Genomic DNA, 15,746 nt, shown 5'->3' on the forward strand with positions numbered 1-15,746 from the left:
AGGAAATCGAAAACTCTCATTGAGATGTCCCGCAAGGACATTGGTCTTCTGGTAGGGTTGATTACAGGGCACTGTAAGTAGGGAACCATGCTAGAAGACTAGGTCTTCCTTTCAACCAAATCTGTCGTAGCTGTGGGGAGGACGATGAGAGCGCATCTCATCTGTTGTGTCTTTGTCCAGCTCTTGCACGTCGGCGATTTAGTACTCTAGGGGCCCCCTTCCTTGAGGACCTGGACCAGTTACAGGATCGGGCTTTAAATAGCATTTTATGCTTCGCAAAAGGTTCTAGGTGGTTTTAAACCCTGAGATTTTTAGTATTTATATACGGCATCACAATGGGCCAAAAGGCCTAAGTGGATCCACTAGGGATCACCGGTATAACCTAACCTAAACCTACATACCAAACATGATTTACGGTCACGTTCAGGCGTTCAGATTTTTTACCTTGTTTTGAATGCTAACCTATCTCATTTTATTGGTCTCCTTCTAAAGTGTATGGTTAACACACTTGTCTGTGATTGTGGGTACATTCCATTTTTATTACTTATTAAGACCCTTAAAAGGAGGAACTAATAATTGTAGTGAAAAATCGTTAATAGTGTTATCAAATTTCAATAAATTAATAAAAAGTAGTTTTAATATGAAATGAAAAAAAGTGCTGCAGTATATCACATGTGTGCTTAAAATAACACTGTGATATATTTACCACATTTTAGAAAACACACTAGACTATATAAAGTGTTTCAGCTGACTTTACACAATTGACTTTAATTTATGTTAATAAATTGTTAATATAAGTATATAAATTTTATTGAGTAATACGACGACATTACCATCGTTCTTTTACTCCAACAACTACTACGAAGATATAAATCACTTAATTAGTTCATAAATATATTTATTATAGTAATACGAATGCAATGACAAATAAAAATACTTGACTTCAATTATAAAATATTTTATTATATTTAATGATTTTTAAAGTGAGGACTTAAATATTAAGTATTTTCTTATGTCAAGTGCGATCAATTAGAATTGTCTATATGTCTTTCATCTGTGCTGGCGCCGTATATTCATTATTCAGCTGCCATCTTTATAAATAACTAACCCAAACGTTCAAAACAAGAATATTTTGAGCATATCTATTCATGTGATACCACATTTTATCTCTGGTGTGGTTATTTAAATAAAACCCACTACCAGTTAGAGTCCAAAACAGTATAGAGGAACTTTAAATGACTTTAAGTCGCGTGTTACGGAAGGCATGCCTTGCTTCCAACTCCTATTTGCACAAGAGGGAGTTAATTCTAAAGTAGAGATCTCCCTCCACTTACAAAACTCGACAACTCTACATGTTCTTTTGTATGGCGCAGAAATATGGATTAGTATATATTATAACTATTACAAAATAACAAAGTAACACTGGGAACGGTTAAGAGAAATGCGCTTCGTAAGAGCTTTGGATTGGTATGAATTGATATTGACTTTACTTACTAACATTGTGTAGTAGTTCTAAGATTTAGCAACATGCTTAAGTTGTAAGGAAAGATCAAGCGGCGGAAAAGAATCACGTAAGAAGAGACTGTATTCACCAAATCAAGTGATTAAGATGAACGAATATTAACCGTGTTTTGGAGACGCAGCAGAACTGTCTGGAGAGGAGAACGGCATAAGGAAAAAATATAAAAATGAATAGTTGGGGCTAATTAAATAAGTAGTAAAGATCTTATATTCAAATAATAATATTAAGAATGTACCCAATGCTATTTATAAATATTATTATATTTCTAAAATTTAATGCAATTTGTTAATGAAGCGATTAGACAAAAAAAACAAATATTTTTAAACTGAATATTAGTAGTAATTACAATATTAAAAAAAATTAGGAAAAAATTATTAATTAATTTATTTGTAAACACGGAAATGTATATATAAAATTTTTACATTTTTAAATTGTTTTGAATAGAAAATAAATAATATTTAAGAACAATCAGTTCTATTAATTGCTAAATTGCTAATGAAGCAATAATTAGCAAGTAAATATTCTTAAAGAAAATACAAATTTGCTAAATTATTTATAATTTAATTATTTTTCATTTCAAAAATGGAATTGTTGATGACTTATTTTTCAAAATATTCAGACATATTATATTACATATATACTAATTAAATTTTAATTTCCAGTAAGTTAAGTTAAGTAACATACTGATACATACTTAATTATTAACAGATTTAAAATACTTCAAAACTTAATTATGAAGTGAACCTAATAAACAAAAATAGTTCAAAAAATTGTAATTGTACAAATCAATGAGCGTATATATATATATATAAAATATATATATATAAATATATATATATATATATATTTATATATATATATATGTATATAGTATATATCAATTATTTCCGATCAATTTTTTTCGACATTCCTCGAAAGAACCCCTAAGATAGCATTATATAGACTAAATCTATTCCGCCGAATTTGGATAATTAAACAGATCTTTCATCTTTATCGATGAAATTGTCTAACTTGTCAAAGAAATGCTTTCCTAAAAACTTATTTCTTCTGGACGGGTTTTCAAAGTGTTTAATGGTTTATTTTTCCTACAGGTTTCTACTTCTATAGTGAGGATTATGAGGAATACACAGTTTCTACACAGCATGAGTTCCTATACACCAATGCTGGGAAAGAACTGCAGTAAGTCAGGCAATGTTTACACGATCCCTTTTGATAAATTCCCAAGATCTAGATATAAATCATTATAGGTAGGCCCTGTTAACCGGAAAGTTCATTACATTTTAGATAAAAATATATACCATTGTATAAAGAAAATTTGATTTAAATATATTGCAATCCATGATTCAAATTAACTTTACTCAGTCACTATTCAAATCTATTGATAAATGTTAAAAAAAAATTTCATTTCATTCAATCTGGTAGTTTTTACAAAAAATAGAATAAAATTAATAATCAAAATAAGTTTCGCAACGAAGAGCAGAAAACTCTGAATGAAAAACTAATTTAGAATTGAATTGGACGTTTATGGTACATTAATGACAAATTTTATAATTGTTTTCGAAATGTGGAATGAATATTAAAAATTGATTATTTGATTTATTTTTAGAAAACGTCAGTAGTTATTTTTTGTATACGTATATTGGGATCCCATAAAAATTCGTCTTATCTGCATAAGTTAAGGTAAATATTACACTATTAAAACAGTCAACTTGGGGATATTATAGGTACAAAGTTTATATTCCTAAAAATATTAAATTTATCTTTATATATAATATATACATATATATATATATATACTTGTATATACTCTAGCTTATCTGAAAGGGGGAGTACTTCTATACACAAAAAGATATAAGTAAAAAATAAGCATAAGCAATTAACGAAAAAAATTAAATTATTAGTCAAAGAATTAAAAATAAACATAAATATAAGTTATAGTTAAAAACTCTCTTCAAAGATAAAATGTTCTACATGTAATAAACATATTTTGTTAAATTATTTTCTAAATAATAAAAACATTTATGTTGTAAAATTAACCTTAATATAATAAAAATAAGAAAATAAAAATATAAAAAGAAATAATGTTTAATTTTGACTTCTGTCATCAAAAGTTAGAATATATTTTACTCTATAAGAAATCAGCATGCTCAAGCCTTATAAAAAAATATAGAATCTATTTCCATAATACTAATTATCTAAAAAAATAAAACTTATGACCTTTGAAAGAGATCATTTTTATAGTCAGTGGATTGCTGAATCTAGTTTTATTTGCATTAAAGTAGATCTTAGTGATCAAAAGTTAGAATTTGTATCAACCTTTGGGAATTTCTATAGCATAGATTTTATATTTTTGTAGTTATATTCTATAGCTTCTATAGTACATAAATTTTCCATTGAGCTAAAAAGATCTTTACCCCGGACTATTGACGCCGGTACCATATTATTTATGTTTAAGTTATTATACATCTATCAGCAAACAATGTGATTTACATTAACTGATAATATATCCAATCTCGGAACAAAGCTCGGTACCTCGAGCTTTGCACCTCGATATTTTCTCAACAGTTAATATGGTTAAAGGTGAAAATACACTATTTTCAAAATCAGTCATGGCAGTAACATGGACAGGCAGCGGAAAGCCCCTATTTTATTCCACACTTTTATAAAATATCGTACTAAAGTTGTCGGAAGAGAAATTCACCGTATGTAGATAGAATGTTCAATAGGCTAATGGGTACTTCCTGACAACTTAGATTTTTTTAGGAAGTTTTGTTAATTCAAAAATGCGTAAATGACATATATCCATAATATATATAATTTCGTTTATTAATTAATAATTATTTATTTACAATATTATTAACATTATTAATGAATTTATTTGCGAAAACTAACAGACTTACCATCACCGCGTTATCAAATCTCAAAATGGTTACAGGCTCTTCGGAGAGGTATGCAGTTCTGAGGCGAATTATTGCTTAATCTGATGAAGTGATAAACAATAATCTAGTGAAGATGTAAAGAGAAGTTTTGAGAATACCTCTAATTTAAAAAGAGGAAAAGTGCTTAAATGCACTGGCTCAAAACATCTTCAACATAATAATATTATTTGTAGGATATATAATTTTTATAGAATTTTCTATTAAAGAAATATACATTATAAATAAAAATCAATATTACTACTTTTATTGTAATATATTCTTTTTTCGTAAAGTAGTTTGATTTTTTTTTATTTAAGTAAAAGAGTATTTGTTTTTCGTTTGTATTAATATTTTATTAAATTATCAATTTTTTATAACAGTTCAGCTCAATCAACTTAAACACATTGTTAAATAGTCGTAATCGGGAATCGAAATTGCAACAAAGCTAATCGCATTAAACCGATTTATTTTTGTTACTCAATATATTTGTTACTATACTATATATGACTTTAACACTATATTAGTATACATATACTATTTATTACTATATACTATATATTTATTACTCTCCTATATCTCATCCCCAGTGATAGTTCGTTTTATATATGTATTGTTATCTTGACGTTTGAAAGGAAGATGAAGACGTTAAAGTATGGTGAGCAATTTTTACTCTGTGAGAACATGTAGACAGCACTTAATATAGATTTAAGAAGTTTAAATCTATATATAATAATAATAAGATAATATTATAATATTTAATATAAATTTTTTTTTTTCAAGTTTTTGTAACACTATAGCATAATCAAAAAATTTTATGTTCAATTTTAAAATCTCTTCGATTTTACGCATTACGATTTCAAAGTGACGATATCTTTGACGAAAATTATTCAAATAGAAAATTAATTTAAATAATTTAATCTTTCTAGAAAATTGTGGAATTTGTTTTATTCAAATTGAAATTTATTTATAAATATAAAGTAACTAATTAAAAACAGAAGTATTCAATTAAAAATATGTTGCTTATCTTTAATAGTAAAACTTTTTAGATTTTTTTACGTAGGAAAATATGATGACTCTTCCTAAACGTAATTTAATTAAATGATTAGATAATAATCCGGAATGACAATATAATTTCAATTGTGAGTAGGAATTGAATAAAAAACAATAATAACGAAACCACTTTAGTCATACATTTATAAATATAGGTACATTATTTTTTACTGTACATATCTTTATGATGTTCGATTAAAAAATAGTCTGAAAGCATTTAAATTTGTAGAACTTCGATAAGAAAAACTTTTAAATCACTGGTAACTACAATATTATCACCACAAAAAAAATTTTTTTTTATACGTTATTTTCAAGAAGTTTATAGATTAATTTATTTAAAAAAAATATAAAGTAAATGTAAACTGTGAAAATTTTAAACGCCCTTCGTTTGTGTGTTAATTATTTATTAAAAATTATTATAGATTTCAAAATTATTTTACTAAATCATAAAATGTATTAAAACGTATTAAAGTAGTAATAAAATATTACTGCCCTGGATTTATTTTCAAGGTAAAAGAAAAAAATAGGCATTAATTTTAAAACACGGTGATGGATAGGTCAGTTCTAGGGAAGGCCAGTATTACGTCGCAGAACCGCCCGGCTGGTGCACAATAAGTAGGTCTCTTATTTGTATTATAACAACAACGGTTTATGTCAATGCAGTTCCATATGATTTTTAGGTTTTACAAATTAGTGATTAATTATTAACCATAAGATATATCCTAACCGTCTTTTTCCATACATTACTGCAATTATCGGAAATAGTGCAACTTAGTTGCAAACCTCGTCTTTGAAAACATTGCCTTGAAGACAGTTTCGTTAATAGGGGCCAAACCAATCGGCTATCGTTTAAAACAGTTCCTCCCCAATTACAATAGTGCCTAAGCAACATATTTTTTTTTAGTAGATCGCTTTACGAATTATTTAATGTCTATATGTGAACTCTATTTTAATAAATTAATTATTAATTGATTATGAGTTGAATTCTTAAACAAGAATTTACGGGTTGTATGCCTCAATAATTAATAGTTGTAACTTCAAGGGCTGATCACAATTATAACGTCAGCGCGAATGCTGATTTAAGCGAAGCTTAAATCATCAACTTTGCTTACTCAATAAATATATAAGGCAGTTTTAATTTATTTCAATTAAGAAATCGGCTCATAGTGTCTCAGTTATTTACTAAAAATCAAATTACAATATCTTTAAAACCAGAAAGCATGCCTATATAGTATAGAAATACAATATGAAAATGTATCAATATTTTTTTTGTTTTAAACCCAGCATTTTGAACCTACTTTATTTCAACTCAAAATAATATAATAATATAATACTAATAATATAATATAAATAACATAATTTGTATGCATTTCATTTTCCTTATTTAGGGATAAAAATCTAAAATTTGTAGATCTTTCTCCTCCCTTATTTAGAGGGGAAAAAAATCTATTAGCTCTTTTTTGCTCTTTAATTAAAGAAAATAAAATCTAAAGTTTGTAGATCTTTCTTCTTCTTATTTAGAAAAAAATCTAAAGTTATTAGTCATTTCTTGTTCTTCATTTAGAAAGAAAAAAATGTAAACTGCTTACAGCACAAAATGAAAGAATCAATAAGAAGGTGTGGTAATCTACATAATAGATTACCACACCTTATTACCACACATTAATATTTTTAATCGAACACATCCACTGTTTAAAACATGGACGCATCCAGTTTTCAAGACACGTACGCAAAATATCTTAGAAGACAGACATTTCTTCGATACTGTCTTTGAAGACTGTTTTATATAGAGATTACCTTCTACTCAAAAAGTTTCCGGATTTTGTTGTTTGTTAACTACTCCTTAAGAAATAGACTTTTTCCAAAAATTTTTTTTTGTTATGTTGGTACACCCTTTTTTGACATATGGTACAAATTTGAGCGCCATCTGTCAATTAGTTTGTTTATAGCAGCTGTTAATGTGAGACTACCTCAAGTGCATTTAGCGATTTTTACTATAGAAAATTCTTGTACGCAATTTTTTGACCAAACACGGCACCACTGTCATTGCTCAGGCACCATATTCGCCAGATCTGGATCCGTGCGAATTTTTCCTGTTCCCGAAACTCAAATTGCCCCTTCGTGGTAAGCGTTTTGAGTCGATTGAATCGATAAAAGAGAATTCGCTGAAGGATCTAAAAGCCATACCTTCACGGGCCTACGAAAAGTGTATGGAAGATTGGGTTAAGCGTTGGTATATGTGTATCGTTTCAGAGAAACGATACGTTTTGGAGAAAATTCGGATTATGAATAAACATCCTTAAGAAAAATTTTACTTTCCATATTTTAAGATAATTCCATTTTCTCAGAATACATTTCTGTATCTTTTCTCTGAATCATTTTAAAAAGAATATAAGCCATGTCAGTGTAACCGTTTTAAAGTGTTTTTTTTTTATTTTTATTATATAGATACATTTATTATTTCAAAAATTTATTTTACTTTTATATAAATTAATATGCATATGTATATAAATTATACATGTACATTTTTTATATATGGACATGTGGCATAAGTTTTCAAGATAGACTTTGCTCTTCCTGTGTGAAGGGTATCTTAACTTCAAAAAAGCCCGAGTGAAATTCTTTTGTTCTTAATAATATATATATTTTTTTCTTAAGTGAACACATATTGAATAACAAAAAGATTTTTTTTTATCTAAATCAGCAAAACATTTTGAAAACATTCGCAATGCCCTTATCAATACTAAACGATAATTAATAAATGTTGCAGTAGCAGCGCAAGGGCACAGTGGAATGAGTTCTTAAATGTTATTTTATTATTTTTTAACTTTTTTTTGTTTTTGTTTGTTCAATACAGTGGCTACTGCTGGTTAATGACACAACTAAAAATTTGTAATAAATATATAAAACTATTTGTCATCTTTTCGTTGTCTGATGATTCTGATGTGATGATTAGCAAAACGTGTCGAAAAATTAGTTTATATATAATATATATATATATTTTTATTTACTTATTTATATATATAAATTTTGTATTATACATCTATTGTTATTTTTTTTTTGTTTTCTATATTCGACGCTTACAGTGGGATTTGTAATAAAAAATTAATGACAATTTTATGATGCCGCGATCGTATGATGTGCGCGAGAACTATTTAAGATTTTAAGTGTTTATTTAATATATTTTTATATTAATAATTATGTATGATAATGTTGATATTAAATTTTTTTTTATAATTTTTCATAAAACTATGTAACTATTGAACTATTTAAAATTATAAGTGTTTAGTTAATATATTTTTATATTAATAATTATGTATGATAATGTTGATAAAAAATTTATTTTTGTAAATTTTCATAAAATGCTTACATAGGTCGTGTGCGAGTTCGAGTAAAATCAATTAATTAATTAATAAATATTTATTTATTTATTGCACTTATTTGTTATGTTTCGTTAAAAGTTTTCAAATTTATTTATTTATTTATTAAACATCTTATAAAATTTTCACAATGCTAATACCTAATTTACACTAATTTTTATCTAATTTACCCTACTCGAAATTCTAGTAATTACCCATATTCACTGCCATGCCGACATATTTTACAATGTCCCTCAACTTACCATCAAAATACTCGAACTCGCACACGATCTACATAAATATGTATGTATTAAGTTGATTTTATAACTTAAGCATACGTTCACCACTGTACCACAAGATAAATAAAAATGAGCAGAACTTACCCTTTTCCTTTTAACACAACAGTTGGCTGAACAAAGCGGCAAAGCGTGGTTTGTGTATGATTCACGTTTCGATGGCACACAGAGAAAACAAAACAAAACACAACAAAGTCAATAATGCAGAAATGGAACTTTTGAATTTCCTTATTTTATTTCTATTTTTTAACATGCATACATAAATAGTGAGTAAGATAACAGCTATACGCGACACCTGGCAATGAAATATAATAATTACTTTATTACACATGTAAAATATATTTTATTCTCAAGAACTTAAGAATGAATTTCTTTTCTTATTCATTTCTTTAATAAGGGAAGAAAAAGCTGGTCGTCTTTGACATTAAGAAGGCACAAACAACAAGTTCAACATTCAAGCAACAACAACAACAACAAATATAAACAAATCATTTCAATGGCAAAACGTGCTAATATCAAAATTTCTTATTGGATTCTTGCATTTACTCGTTGCTCTCAATGAGTTTTTGTTGTTATTGTTGTTGCTTAATTGAAGTCTCGTGATTAGAAACTGCCAAGTTCTCGTTTATTTAAAGGCTTTTTTTATTAGCAAAAGAAAAAAATAAAAAATTAAAAATACACTATTTTATTATTTATTCATTTCTTTTTTGAGTTTTATGTTATTTAAGGAGGATTTTAAACAGACACTAAACGGTAAACATTTTTTTTAATTATTTTTTTTTGCTTAATTTATTTTTTCTTAATTTTTTTTTCCTTTTTTATTACTTAGCCCAGTACAAAAACAATATAAAGCATTAACAAAATTCTTTTTGGCACTGATTTAAAATAAAATAGTAATAATTATACTTAGTAAGCAGAAATTTTGACCAAAGAATTTAATTTTTTTTATTTCGTTTATGTGATCTTGATTATATGCTCCGAATTTTTTTTTTTTGTTTTTTTAACATAAATTAACACGTACCACAAAAATATTTTATTGTTTACGTTTTGTTCAATTTCTTTTGTTTAATTTAGTACTTTTATTATGAAATAATTGATTTTTAGTATATTTTTTTAACACTTAAACACAAAATGTATATATTTTTTCTGTTTTTGGCAACTAAACTAAAAATTTCTTCATAACAACAAGCAAATTTATTTCTTTTGCGGTACAACATTTAAATTACTTGCCAAAATATACAAAACATACTCAAACACATACACGTATGTATGTATGTACTTTTACAAACAATAATTCATAGTCAAAATGTTTGTATGTAAATTTTTTACCTTTAACAGAAATTGTTCATAATTTTAAATAAATTTTTTTTCTTTAAATTCAACAAGCAATTCTACAAAGAAAATAAATTCTTCACTTTACTTTATAACACGACGGACGGCATGCAACAACAACAAATAGTTTTTAAGAATTGCTTGAAGAAGAAGAAGCAGCACAATATATGAAACACGTAAACTAGAAATTCAGCCAGACAAGTTGTTACCGCTTACACATTTCTCACAATAATAATTTACAGTTCCTTTTTGTTGCACGTTTTAAGCGAAAATATAAATATCACTCACTCACACGAGCCAATATAAAACCGATCTGAGTGACGGACGCACTCCACTTTACATAAAACAAAAAACAAAAACAACAAAAACAACAAAAAGAAAAAAGAAAAAACTTCATACTACAAAACGAGACAAAACGAATTGTGTGCACGTTTCTCTACACTAAACATTTGTTTGTGTGTGCGTTTGTGTTTTGCAGAAAAGAGCAGTTTACCCTATACATTGGGTTTTGTTGTCATAAAAAAACTTTTTTCTTTTTTTGTTTTGACTTTATCAACATAATTTACTCAATCTACCATGCACCACTTATTGCTTTGCTGATCATGGGCGGCTAAGTTTTTGTTGTATTTTGCGCTTGTTCTTCTTTATTGACAGCTACTAACCACGTAGTGGAAATTTGTATTGTGTTTCATGGTAAGTAAAGTGGATGGAGCTTGAAAATGAAAAGAAGGCTTTTGTTTACGTTTCTTGGTGCAATGGGAGATAAGGGAATTTGTTTTTTTTTTTATTTTTTCTGTTTGACTCTAAATGAGTGAAAGGTGACGATCAACAAACACTCATTAATAAATCTATTATAGGCGGGTGGCATTTAGAAATATTTTAGAATAAAAGTATTTTTGGCAGTCGTCCCTTGTGAATTTCAAAACCATTTTGTGCTAAAATATTTAAAAATAAATTATATTGTTAAATACTAAATTATGTGCGACTAAGCAATTGTACTTAGATTGTATAAGAATTTTATGCACTTAATGGTATTTTTTCTATTAATAATAATTTTCAGTTTAGCTTAGTACGCGAACACCCATTTTGCACGAGAATTTGATAGAAAATACCATATAAAAAATATGTTCTAAAATGTCAAAAATTTTTTGGATCATTTTTTGATGTGAAATTTTATGTCAATTTTTCTCAAGAAATGAATAGCAGTACAAGGCTTTAAACAATAGTAATATCAGCAATCAATTTGCCAACTGTTTAGACCAGGGCTGTCGAAAGTACGACCCGCGGGCCAGATGTTAATGTTTAGGCGACCCGCGGCTAATGTTTATGCGACCCGCGACATGTTTTTAATCTACTACAATTATACAAACAGGGCCCAGTCTGGTAAAATCACATTATTTTATTTTTATGGTATACCAAATAAATGAATTTAAATTGATAAATAAATAAAACTAAATTTAACATTATAACCGTATTTATAATGTTATATGTAATGAATTTATAATAACAAGGGTACTCCAATCTGTACAGTGATTTGCATTGGCCTGCGATCGTATCTGGTGTGAACAGCCCCGATTTAGACTATAGGTGATTTTATCGCGGCTACACGTACTACTTCTAATAAACGTGCAATACTAACAAATTATCATGACTACCATAAAGACCTATAAAGTTGTGTTGTAAGAAATCACCTGACCTGATCTATTTGAAATTTAGAACTAACATCCATTTCGTACGAAAAATTGACAGAAAAAAATTCTACATTTTTTAAAATAACAATTTTAGGATCATTCTTTTTATATTGATTTTTATATTAATTTCTAGTGCGAAATAAAATTAGTACTAAAATAAAAAAAAAAATGAAATAAAATAATACCAAAATATCTTAGTACTGGGATTGAAGCAATATAAATAGCGGTTTGCCAACTATATAGGCTATAGGAGAATTTTAACTTAGAAATATTATTTCCTATGAACACAAAAATTTTCATGCAATTTCATATAAAAAAATTATCCAAAAATTTTGGACATTATTAAAAATATTTTTACACTGTTTTATAAAAGTTTTTCATGCGAAATGGATGTTAGTAATAGGCTTTATATAAAGCAATGGTTTCAATTATTCATGCCGAATAAAAATAGGGGAAAACATAAGAACAAAGTGCTCCGGTATAAGTTTGGCTCAAAAAGAATGTTTGTACGCTCTTCAATGGAAAATCTTTCATCATTACTGTGTTAATTAAAGATGCAAATCCAATGGCCACCATCACTATATTCGAATTCTCCACTCTATTGCTAATAAGAAAAGACTGGATAAGCACCAGATTACCAATCTTCCCCTTTTGTAGGTACATCCCGGAACTTCCCACACATTTTCGTCCAGCTCTTTCCACTAAATCTTTCCAATCCCCATTACTTCAACGATATTGATTAATCTTCCTACACAGCATCACATATTCCATGTAGCAAGTAGTTAATGATGCTTGGTCTCATAGTTAGTATTTTTCATGTAACAATTTCTAACTTTAAGATAGAGTCTTAAATAGATTAAAAATAGACTATATTGACTAAAATTATGGTTGTAAAGGTTGTTCAAAATAGCTGACTGTAATAAAATCCATTGGCATATGATGACATCAATCAGTTTTGCTCATGAATGTTTGTAATTACACAAAAAAAAGTAAGTGTAAAAATAAAAATAAGAAATCATGAACACACCTTCCAAGCCATGGAATAAATTTAAATATTAAAATAAAAATTTCAATGTAAGCTTTAAGTTTGCCAGCAAATCCACAAAGAAAATAAAAACTCACTTTTTACACTTATTTTGCATAGTCACAATCCATTATGGTTTCATTGACTTCTTTCATTTGCTTAAAAGTTTAAAAAAATTACTATAACCAATAACCAAATAGATTTCTGTATAGACAAATCAGTAGACTAAAAAATAGACGAAAAAATAGACGGAAAAACTTACATCGCTAAGCAATTTCGCATTGTTCAGATAATAAAATATGTACTCTACATGGTGTGTATGGGTCTAATGTTACTTTATTTCTAAACCATAGCGTCAGACTCCAATCTATCTAAAGGCTCAGTTAGTTGGTACGTACCGTAAGAACTTAAGTCAAAACGAAATACACAGGTGTGGTTGGTTGTGCATATCGCTTTGGTTATAGTTCGCTTAAGTTTTTACAACACGTACTGACTAACTGAGGGTTAACTGAGCCTTAAAGCTTCTCTAGTGAAACGTGATTGGAATTCGCTCTATTTATACTAAAGAACGCTATTTTAGAAATCAAGATTAAAAGAAGTGAGATCATTAGGTTTTAAAATGAGCAATTTATATTTCTCTAAATCAGAGAGCAAGGAAAACAATTTCAACAAACAGAAAGAATGTGAGTAGTGAAAAAGGTGGGAAATTTCATAAACCTTGTATATAAGTAAGTCACACCAGTATTAAATGTATAAAATGTAAGACGTACAATTCAAGTAAACAGTAAAAATTAAATAAAACTTTAATAAGACTATATTTGCCCTAAAAGATCTGCAAGGTTTCACTAATATAGAAACAGGAGTGGCGTAACTGAGTAGGACTCAGTAGGGCTCAGGGCCAAAATTAAAAAAATATTTCTACAAGTAGTTCTGATTCAGAGATGTACAAGAATATTAAATGACAAGATTAAAATAGTGTCATTATAAACAACTCAGGCTACGACAAGACTCTAATTCATGATCGTTTGTTTACAAGACAGGCACTAAGTCATAGCGTCCTTGTAATGAGGAAAGAGTGTATTACGTTATGAAGCTTGTAGGTACATCGTAATTTATTTATTTATTAATAATTTATTTAGTGTTCCAAACTCAACATTTTGAAGCACAATTATTCTTAAGTCCATAAATCACTTCGTGGTGTAATAAGGTAATAGGTTTCGCTATAGCTATGTAGTTAACTTTCAATTTAATCCGGAGAATGTCCTTTCAGTTAAGTATGAAAATTTTATGTGTTTTGATGTAAATACAGGGTACTATTAGTGCTAATTTCGGTACTCGGTGTATGGCTAACTTAGTGAAATTTATTATAAGTGATATATATTATACTGGACCTACATGTTTCAGCAGAATAGACCACCTGAGTTGTGGTGCATTATAACAATATTCTCCATATTTACTTCGCTTAGACTGTAATTAAAAATAAGTTGGGGTATAAATAACTAATTGGAATAATTTCTCATGTACTCATAAATTTTTTTTTGATAATTATTTAAGATTTTTTATAAAACCTCTTCAAATGTTCCAACATAAAATAAAAGGATTTATGGCAATTGGTTTTTAATATGACAAATTCAAAAACTATTCAATCGTTCAGACTTTTTATCAAATACCAAACACTTCAACTGTACAATTTTTAATACGTAAGCTTCTACCGATATCGCATACAATAGATAAGATTCGATACCAAACGTAGAGCGCATTATCTAATATTTCCCAATTTAATGCCAATGGTTGAATTCAAAGTATTTTATGATTTAATTGTAAGCTGACTCAAGTGTCGGAGAGCGTTCCAGTACTTATTTATTGCTATTTTCATATCTGTGCTTTCTAATGTCAGCCGAAAATACAGTTCATAAATTTAACTGCAGACATTACGAATATATCATAGGGCTTTGAAGACTTAACAGAATTTGTTCGAAGATTTGTTTGGAAAATAAACAATTTTATATCTAAAATACTTAGAATTTATATTTATTATATAATTATATTATTTTACATTTAATTATATTTCATATTTCAACGTTGCTGTCTGTGTTTGGTTTCTTGGTTATTTGTCAGAACAGGATGAGAGTGCATGAGAGAAAAGTACTGGAGTAAGACCTTCAAATATTAAATAATATATAAAATTTTCAAATGAAGATGAGATAATCATACAGCTGTTTTGGATATTGCCGAATACCCATCATCAGTGGTCTATGGGAAAATCTGTTGGTTGAGTTCACAGTTCGAAATAGGGTTTAGTCTTTTAAAGATGTTCAAGAACTATTCATTTTCAACTCAGAAATTGAACATTTTCGCTTCATTAAGGTATCATACCGCATCTATGAGTGAAATCAATTATCGTGCAATCAAGTGTTATGATGACTAATTATCAGAAAAGTCCATTTATAGAAAATTTTTTTTTTACATTTTGTGAGAGATATTGAGTTGAGGTTAAGTTAGCTTAAGATGACGCCTTCTGATACATTGTTATATGCTAAAAATCGATTGGGAA

The 15,746-nt window shown here is 27.8% G+C and overlaps 1 protein-coding gene and 1 long non-coding RNA gene across 4 annotated transcripts in view; one reads left to right on the top strand and one right to left on the bottom strand.

Annotated features, from left to right (window-relative positions):
- Positions 1 to 10,718, bottom strand: part of LOC119671726 — a 76,720-nt gene extending 66,002 nt beyond the window's left edge. Inside the window, exons 1-2 of one of the 2 annotated variants that reach the window (XR_005251840.1) lie at positions 10,566 to 10,718; positions 9,233 to 9,440 (exon numbers count right to left, since the gene is read on the bottom strand). This is a non-coding gene — a long non-coding RNA (uncharacterized LOC119671726). Of the gene's footprint in view, positions 1 to 9,232; positions 9,441 to 10,474 lie in introns of both variants that reach the window. The other variant, XR_005251839.1, reaches the window with a different exon arrangement.
- LOC119671723 (anion exchange protein 3-like) overlaps positions 1 to 15,746 on the top strand; it is a gene marked incomplete at its 3' end in the record, with an annotated part of 143,813 nt that overhangs the window by 46,041 nt on the left and 82,026 nt on the right.

Source organism: Teleopsis dalmanni, chromosome 1 (assembly GCF_002237135.1).
Source record: "Teleopsis dalmanni isolate 2A chromosome 1, ASM223713v2, whole genome shotgun sequence".
Taxonomy (NCBI): Eukaryota; Metazoa; Arthropoda; class Insecta; order Diptera; family Diopsidae; genus Teleopsis; species Teleopsis dalmanni.